The sequence below is a fragment of the Heptranchias perlo genome, chromosome 9 (assembly GCF_035084215.1).
Source record: "Heptranchias perlo isolate sHepPer1 chromosome 9, sHepPer1.hap1, whole genome shotgun sequence".
Lineage (NCBI taxonomy): Eukaryota > Metazoa > Chordata > Chondrichthyes > Hexanchiformes > Hexanchidae > Heptranchias > Heptranchias perlo.
This window is the reverse complement of record NC_090333.1, coordinates 61,900,421-61,910,684: the sequence shown is the minus strand read 5'-3', so window position 1 is coordinate 61,910,684 and position 10,264 is coordinate 61,900,421.

Genomic DNA, 10,264 nt, shown 5'->3' with positions numbered 1-10,264 from the left:
CCCCACCAAAGGGAATAGTTTCTCTCTCTGTCTACCCTATCAAATCCTTTAATCATCTTAAACGCCTCAATTAGATCACCCCTTAATCTTTTACATTTCCTTCCAGTTGGTCGCGGAGTTGTATCGATGGGAGTTGTGCAGTTGCAATTGTCCCCAAGGCCAGACTGTCCCACCCATCAGTGTGACATACTCAACTCACATATTAACCATTTTTGTGACCTTTCCCATTGATAATGCAGTGCCAGTTATTGAACAACTGGACACCTATTTGCTGTACCCACTATGAGCAGACTTGGGATTGCCCAAACTCATTTCATGTAGGATCCTTACAGGTGTCAGAGAGAGGACACTAGCCCTCTGCCTTCTTCCCAATCAGTGCCCCAGAGGTGAAATCAGGCTTCTAACCCTCTGATATTTCAAGCTCTGTGATTTAGCATTTTAATGTATTGAAACATAGCTGTGAAATATCTTGTTTTTTGCTTTAACCTCAGATCAGGACATCAAGTCAAAATGGTAACATGCATAATCTTAAATAATTATAATCAATTATAAAGATCAAGGGCCCAACATGTGTAGCTTGGCTTATTTTCAAAATGAAGTGGAATGCTGGAAATCTGTCATAACTTGGCTCCAATGCTAAAGGTTCCAGTGAGTTAAACTTAGGGAATTTAATTCTACTGATTCATCTGACTAAATTGTCTGCCTTTTATTCACATAAAAAGCTTGTTCACCCTTTTATCTTCCAAGCATATTATAATAGGTGGGGAATGTGAAGGATTGGAGGGATGTTGAAGATTCAAAATGTAACGACTGTCTTTCATGAGTGATTGCATACACTTCAGATTGATGGTTTAAACGTATGAAACATGACATACTTCAATCTCAAAGAAGAGTTGTTGCATTCATCCTATACATGCAAAACGCTTTGATCATGTTTGAACTACATTGGTGTTCACAATGTGAACATGATGATCAAACTCCACCACAAACAACTTAATGTTTATGTTTAAACTTATGAAAGAGTCACATTGAACAATCAAATGAAACTCAAAACACTTTGTTTAACACATTTCCCTTATTGTGTTTGATGTTCTTTGCTCTAGCCAAGCCTCAGGCAAATGGCCATTAGAATGAATCAAAAATTTTGAGTCTGACTCTCATGCATTGAGAAATTTGTCAAGTGAGAGAAGCTGAGTAGTTAGTTACTGAACAACCCACTGTATCACTCTTACAAAGGACCTGTACCTCCTCCTGAGACACTGCCCCACACATCTTTTTGCAGTTCACTCAGTCCCTTTGCTTCACAAAGAAAATCATGGCTAAGGTTAGTGATTTTATCAGGGGGAGATTTTGCTGAAAATCATGGGAGAGCTCCTGCTAAAGTTGAGAAAATCAGGCTCCCTGAAAGTCAGGTCAAAGTGTGGCCGTGTGTCAGCTCAACCCTGCACCCTGCTTCTAGCATATTATAAACCACTCGCATTCTGCATGCCAGTTTGGTCAATTCATCACAACTCAAATCTGGCTCAATTTCACCAGATTGGCCAAAAATAACCCTTTCTCAGATGGATATCATTGCTCAGTCCTTCCTGACCTTCATACTGGCTCATGTTGCTCTCTTCCTCCTGACTCCTAACTCCAGCCCTGAGTTTCCATTGCTGTCGCTAACCCAACTCTGAACTGCAGTCGTGTCTCTCTTGGCTCACTCCCTTCCTACTTAGTTCAAAAGTAGCACAGTTTTTAAAAACATGTTACATATGGGCTTGTTGTGGGGAGGCTACAAAAATAACAATGGACATAATGCCATGACAAATTATTATCCATAACCATGAGAAAGAACATCGGTAATTTTTTTAACCATCTCACTAGAGTCTTTGTTAAACGAGATAATATTCCTTGAGACTGGCAGATACTAACTTGCTCAACTTTTAGACTTTGGTATCAGAGAAAGTATTGAATTGGTTCGATTGTTGAATTTTTTTTTGTTGGAAGCATGTATTCCTCGATATAAATTGGTTGCATTCAATCCTGTTCTGTCTGATCACTGGGCTGAGTATGTTGCACCCGCTGCCTTTGTCCTTCTAGATGGTGGAAATCGCGGGTTTGGGAGGTGTTGCCGAAGAAGCTTTGGCGAGTTGCTGCAGTGCATCCTGTAGATAGTCAACACTGCAGCCACTGTGCGCCGGTGGTGGAGGGATTGGGTGATTAAGCCGGTGGATGGGGTGTCGGTCAAGCGGATTGATTTGTTCTGGATGGTGTCGAGCTGCTTAAGTGTAGTTGCAGCTGCACTCATCCAGTCAAGTGGAGAGTATTCCATCACACTCCTGACTTGTGCCTTATTGGTGGCAGAAAGGCTTTGGGGAGTCAGGAGGTGAGCCACTTGCTGCAGAATACCCAGCCTCTGACCTGCTCTTGTATCCACGGCATTTATGTGGCTGGTCCAGTAGGGTTTCTAGTCAATGGTGACCCCTCCCCAGGATGTTGATGGTGGGGGATACAGCAATGGTAATACCATTAAGCATCAACGTGAGGTGGTTATGCTCTTTCTTGTTGGAAATGCTGATTACCTGGCACTTGTGTGGCGTGAATATTACTTGCCACTTATCAGCCCAAGTCTGGATGTTGTCCAGGTCTTGCAGCATGTGGGCATGGACTGCTTCATTATCGGAAGAATTGCAAATGGAGCTTAATTCTGTGGCTGGAACAGAATTTTCACTCTCTGTTCTCTGCTGCTTTCCACTTAGCCTATATTAAGAGCTCTGCTTGCTTACAACCGTTATATTTTCCAATGGATTAACTAGAATCCTATAATGTTTTAGTACTATATTACAATTCAGCCTGCTGCTCATCGCAATATTGCCTCCCCTATATTGCCCTTATTTCAAGCAGTATCCAGTGTTTAATAATAAATATATGAACCTCTAATCCAGCTCCAACATCATAGCTGTGTCAATTAACAGTAATAATTCAAAGCCTCAGACTGGTCATATTCCACTTGGTCACATGCTCTATAAGACCATAAGAGATAGGAGCAGGAGTAGGCCATTCGGCCCCTCGAGCCTGCTCCCCCATTTAATGAGATCATGGCTGATCTGATTTTTACCTCAACTCCACTTTCCCGCCCTTTCCCCATATCCTTTGACTCCCTTGCTGATCAAAAATTTGTCTAACTCAGCCTTGAATGTATTCAATGACTCAGCCTCCACAGCTTTTTGGGGTAAAGAATTCCAAAGATTCACAACCCTCTGGGAGAAGAAATTCCTCCTCATTTCCGTTTTAAACGGGCAACCCCTTATTCTGAGACTATGCCCCCTAGTTTTAGATTCCCCCATGAGGGGTAACATCCTCTCAGCATCTACCTATCGAGTCCCCTCAGAATCTTGTATGTTTCAATAAGATCTCCTCTCATTCTTCGAAACTCCAATGAGTATAGACCCAACCTGTTCAATCTTTCCTCATAAGACAACCCTTCCATACCCGGAATCAACCTAGTGAACCTTCTCTGAACTTCCTCCAATGCAAGTATGTCCTTCCTTAAATAAGGGCACCAGAACTGGACGCATTACTCCAGGTGTGGTCTCACCAGCACCCTGTACAGTTGTAGCATGACTTCCCTGCTTTTATACTCCATCCCCCTAGAAATAAAGGCCAATATTCCGTTTGCCTTCCAGATTACCTGCTGCAACTATATGTTGACTTTTTGAGTTTCATGTACGAGGACACTCAGATCCCTCTGTACCGCAACATTTTGTGGTATTTCTCCATTCAAATAATATTTTGCTTTTATATTTTTCCTCCCAAAGTGGATGACTTCACATTTTCCCACGTTATATTCCATCTGCCAAATTTTTGCCCATTTGCTTAACCTGTCAATATCCCTTTGCAGACACTTTGTGTCCTCATCGCAACTTGCTTTTCCACCTATCTTTGTATCATCAGCAAATTTGGCCACAAGACACTCTGTTCCTTCATCCAAGTCATTGATATATATTGTAAACAGTTGAGGCCCCAGCACTGATCCCTACAGCACCCCACTAGTTATAGATTGCTATTTTGAAAATGTCCCTTTTATCCCAACTCTTTGTTTTCTGTTAGTTAGCCAATCCTCTATCCATGCCAGTATGGCTAACTCTAGAGTTATCAAATGTATATGTTAGATCGAAAGATGAGTACAGAGGAAGGAGGTCATTCAGCCCTGTAGCTCATTCTTCCATTCAAGCCTATGGTATCCTTCTCCTTCCCCATTCTAGCACCCAACTGTTTCTTGAGTGATCTGAGAGCCTTTGGGGGGAGTTTTAACCCCATAGCATAGGTAGGAGAGTGGCAGGGGTTAAATTCTTAAAAATGGGAAACCCGACCCCTGCCGCTGCGAATGCGCCTACCTTCGGTTAAGATTGGGAGTCGGCCGAGTAACCTGTTCGCTAGAGGTTGGTAACTATAATATGTTAATGAGGCTTCGTGCCTTAGATTTTGGCAGCCATTTGGATTTACTGCCTCCAGCACGAGTTTCTTGGGGCTCAGGAAAGCCGGCAGCTACAGGGAGCTGCGAACTGCCGGATTCAGCACTGCTTGTGTGCCAGGAGAAGCAGGAGTGCTTTCCCGTGGCCCCCCAAGCAAACCTGCCATGAACGGCCAGCCCCCCCTCAACCTGCTCCACCACCCCCCATCCCCAACAATGGCCATCCCGCCATCTTCAGACCCACCCTCCCCGCCACCGACAGACCCATCCTCCCCGCCACCGACAGACCCATCCTCCCCGCCACCTTCAGACCCACCCTCCCCGCCACCTTCAGACCCATCCTCCCCGCCACCTTCAGACCCACCCCCCCGCCACCTACAGACCCACCCTCCCCGCCACCTTCAGACCTACCCCCCCGCCACCTTCAGACCCACCCCCCCGCCACCTTCAGACCCACCCCCCCGCCACCTTCAGACCCACCCCTCCGCCACCTACAGACCCACCCCCCCGCCACCTTCAGACCCACCCCCCCGCCACCTTCAGACCCACCCCTCCGCCACCTACAGACCCACCCCCCCGCCACCTTCAGACCCACCCCCCCGCCACCTTCAGACCCACCCCCCCGCCACCTTCAGACCCACCCCCCCGCCACCTTCAGACCCACCCTCCCCGCCACCTACAGACCCACCCCCCCGCCACCTTCAGACCCACCCTCCCCGCCATCTACAGACCCACCCTCCCCGCCACCTACAGACCCACCCCCCCCCCGCCACCGACAGACCCACCCTCCCCGCCACCTTCAGACCCACCCTCCCCGCCACCTTCAGACCCATCCTCCCCGCCACCTTCAGACCCACCCCCCCGCCACCTACAGACCCACCCCCCCGCCACCTACAGACCCACCCTCCCTGCCACCTTCAGACCCATCCTCCCCGCCACCTTCAGACCCACCCCCCCGCCACCTACAGACCCACCCCCCCGCCACCTACAGACCCACCCTTCCCGCCACCTTCAGACCCACCCTTCCCGCCACCTTCAGACCCACCCTCCCCGCCACCTTCAGACCCACCCTCCCCGCCACCTTCAGACCCACCCTCCCCGCCACCTTCAGACCCACCCTCCCCGCCATCTTCAGACCCACCCTCCCCGCCATCTTCAGACCCACCCTCCCCGCCACCTTCAGACCCACCCTCCCCGCCACCTTCAGACCCACCCTCCCCGCCACCTTCAGACCCACCCCCCGCCATCTTCAGACCCACCCTCCCCGCCACCTTCAGACCCACCCCCCTCCATCTTCAGACCCACCCTCCCCGCCATATTCAGACCCACCCTCCCCGCCACCTTCAGACCCACCCTCCCCGCCACCTTCAGACCCACCCTCCGCCACCTTCAGACCCACCCTCCCCGCCACCTTCAGACCCACCCTCCCCGCCACCTTCAGACCCACCCTCCCCGCCACCTTCAGACCCACCCTCCCCGCCACCTTCAGACCCACCCTCCCCGCCACCTTCAGACCCACCCTCCCCGCCACCTTCAGACCCACCCTCCCCGTCACCTTCAGACCCACCCTCCCCGCCACCTTCAGACCTCCCACCCTACCATCTACAGACCCACCCCCCCCCGCCACCTTCAGACCCACCCCCCCCCGCCACCTTCAGACCCACCCCCCCCGCCACCTTCAGACCCACCCCCGACGCCACCTTCAGACCCACCCTCCCCGCCATCTTCAGACCCACCCTCCCCGCCATCTTCAGACCCACCCTCCCCGCCACCTTCAGACCCACCCTCCCCGCCACCTTCAGACCCACCCCCTCCCCGTCATCTACAGACCCACCCTCCCCGTCATCTTCAGACCCACCCTCCCCTCCACCTTCAGACCCACCCCACCCCCGGCCACCTTCAGAGACCCCCACGATCCGATTTCTTCCCCCCATCTCACGATCTCTCCTCTTTCCCGCTGCGATCTCTCCTCCACCCCCACACCCAACCGCTGCCAGCTGTGGGGCAGGAAACTGAGTAAAATAATTCTAATGTGGCCCTGCCGTTAAATTCGGCAGGTCCTCCGCCTTTCTCATATTTCTGTGTTTCCCGGTCGTTGTCAGGCGCCCTCAGTCCCTCCCCGACTCCCTGTAAATATCGGGGCCTTTGGCTCTAGTGCTCTACCCAGAAAATCATTTTGGGTTTTAATCACTCTTTGTATGACAAAGTGTCTCCTGTCTCTGGACTTGAACTTGGTCCTGCCGTCAGGGTTTAACTTGAAACAATACACCAGATTGATAATTTCTGTTCACTTAGTCTCTTACATACCTCGACAAAGTCCCCACTCATTTGCTTTCTTTCAAGGCAAAAAAGTCTGAGCTTTTTCCAATTCTTTCTATAATTCAGTGTTCTGAACCTGGACATCAGGGTCTTGGTTCCATCACTGCATTATATCCAGATTTTGGATGTTTTCTTTGTGCCTAGGTGACCAAAACTAACCCCCCCCCCCCAACCCCACCACCCCCAAATACTAATTCTTGGAACCAAAGAGTCAAGTTTATAGGCACCAAAATTCATTCCAAAACTAATTTACGAGTTCTTGCATGTCTGTAAACTTTGCTCAGCAGAAGCTGAATTCTATTTTGGGAGTACTACCGATGTATTACTTCCTCTGCAGCATTTGCTTGCCATGTTGTCCAGAACATTATCAGATTTTTACATTATGTAGAAATTAATTCCTACTAATTTTGAACCCATTCCTTGTGGGCTAATTCAGTCAGTGAAGTTGCCAATCTATAATAGAATTATCTTGAATTCCTTAGAATCTTTCAGTACAGAAGGAGGCCATTCGGCCCATTGCACCTGTGCTGGCTCTCAAAGAGATGTTCACTTAGTCCCATTCCTCAGTAACACACTATTAGTTTTTTTTTCTTTTTCAAATATTTATATTTGAATAGATGTCAGCCTTGGCTCAATGGTAGCACTCTCGCTGCTGAGTCAGAAGGTTGTAGGTTCAAGCCCCACATCACGAGACTTGACTACAAAATCTAGGCTGACACTCCATTGCAGTATTGAGGCAGTAAAGGATCCCACGGCACTGTTTTGATGAAGAGCAGGGGAGTTCTCCCCGGTGTCCTGGCCAATATTTGTCCCTCAACCAACATCGCTAAAAAAAATTATCTGGTCATTATCACGTTGTAGTTTGTGGGACTTTGCTGTACGCAAATTAGCTGCCGAGTTTCCTACGTTAAAACTTCATTGGTTGTAAAGCCCTTTGGGACGTCCTGAAGTCATGACAGGCACTATATAAATGCAAGCTCTATCTTTCTTATCCATTTCCCCTTTAAAAGCTATTCTGGATTCTGAAAGCACCAATATTTTTGGCAGGACAATCCATGTCCTAACATCCTTCTGTGTACAAAAAGATTCTCATATGCCTCTTTTTTAAATGGTTTGATCAAGTTGTCCTCCTACTTTTAAAGGCTGAAGTGGGGGATTTTCACTCCCTTCACCCAGAGGAAAGCAGGCAGACCAGGAGTTTAAACTGAGAAGCTCTTAATCCCGCTCCGCCACCGCCCTGCGGCAAGTTTAATGCTGGCGATTGAGGTCAGATGGACACCTCAATGATATATTAATCGTGGTCCCATCACTCAGATTGGTCCCCAAAGCACTTTTAATGGCCTATTGGCCGGAGCAACCACTGCGGTCACTCCGACCTCTGAAAACTGCTGGTCATCCAGCCATAAGTTTTTTTTAAATAATGGCTTTGCGGGGACAGGAGTTCAATCTTGCACTTTTTCTTATTCGTTCTCAGGATGTGGACATCACTGGCAAGTCTGGTATTTACTGCCCATCCTCAGTTGCCCTGGAAAGGTTTGATACAAGTGAGTGGCTTGCTCGGCCACAACAGAGGGCAGTCAAAAGTCAACCACATTGGTGTGGGGCGTGAGTCACATATAGACCAGCCCGGGTAAGGACGGCAGATTTCCTTCATCACATTAGTTAAACAGTTGGGTTTTTACAACAATCTATCAGCTTCAGGGTCACTTTTCTAGACTGTCTTCATTTAAACTGAATTCAAATTCTTCAACTGCCATGGTGGGATTTGAACTTACATCCTCTAGATTATCAATCCAGTAACATAACCACTGCAGTACCATACCCTACAAGCACCAACGGAAGTGACGACTAATGCAATAGCTAGAAAACTGCTCTGAGGGAGAATGAGCCAATTATAAGAGGATGGTGGCCATTTTTGTCACCACTATGGCTGTGCTTTAGTTTCTCTCTCAGCAAATGGTGAATTAGAATGATCAGAGCTGGATTCTGAGACTGAAGGATAATCAGCCTTTGATAATGTGCAGGATAATAATCATAATATTTCATTAACCAGGCCAACGGAAAAAAAATCGCTGTCATCGACAGCAAATGTGAAGTACAAATTTGACAGAAATGGCACATTACATTGCTTTTGCACAAAGTTAAGTAGTTTAGAAATCCACGGGGCAGGCACTCTATTGTCGAGAAGTTCATGTGAGTCTCAACATCTAGGCCACAAAAGACCAAATGATCTAAAACCAGATGAAAAAAATCAACTTCTGTAAATATGTATTAAGGCAATGGAAATTAAAGACAGAATATATTAGAAAATCAAATGATAAACGTATGATGGAAAGGTGACATCTGATATATTGTCTTGAAGTATTTTTTAAAATTATTTTGTATTTGGTTTGTGCTTTAAAACAAAAAATATATAGTTTTTTTTGGAATGCAACATTGCTTTTCGCTGAAAAATCTGCTTATTCCTTTGGGAGCTGAGCAGAAATAAATGCCAAGGTACAAGGAATTGGAGCATATGTAATTCAGTTTCCAGATCTGTCAGAACACAAGATATAAAGAAAATTGATGTAGCTTGGCAAATTTCATAGTATCATAGTATCATTTCTCTTGCTTGGTTATTTTCTTGGACTTACAGTGAAAAATATACAATACATTCCTCTAAAAATAATGCCAGCAATCAATTCTTTATAATCTAATCTGATTGCTCTTTCTGCAATACATATATTTCAACAATATGTGCTCAACCCCTATTAAATCATGATTTATCTGTGAGACAGATTAAATCTCTCATTATTTTGAGACAAAGAGATTTAAAAGGAACAAAACTGTTTGAACTGGTGAAATGTACTCACGACAATTGGAACCTCATTCAAGTAAGATTTTATTTTGCACCTTCACTTCTTATTGTTCCTCCTCTGACCTAATGCAATCTGATGTCAGGCTCGTAGTTAGATATGGTACAGCACGAGCATGGGGAGGAAAACTGGGCCAGGAGGAATGGCCGTGTCGTTTACAATCCCACAGAAAGGTGGGCAAACAGGATTGTCAACCTTTCCTGCATCTTATTTGGAAAAGTTATTAAGAACACAACTGGCTTGCCTCGTCTGTCCACGAGGCAAGCAATCATAATTATTTGATTAAGTTTTTTGGAAAACCAATTTACTCAGCAGATTTTAATATTTTTTTCCCTCAGTAATTTTCCCTGCCAACTTTTGCCCTATCCTATCTTGAAGGCACTTGTGTCCCGGGTCCAGTTCTGTGGGTGCACTGATACATCACCCAAGTGAGTGTTGTGAGGCTGTTTGATTGCAGGCCGCAGCACAGCCGAGTCAGATTATGTCCTCGCCTGACATCCAAGCACGCACACTTCCAATAAGGGTCGCTCGACAGGGCGTGAAAGCAGATGCTAGCAACTACAGACCCGCAAGGTTTACTTCAGTACTGTGTAAAATAATGGAATAAATTATCAGGATTAAACTTGAGGGGTTA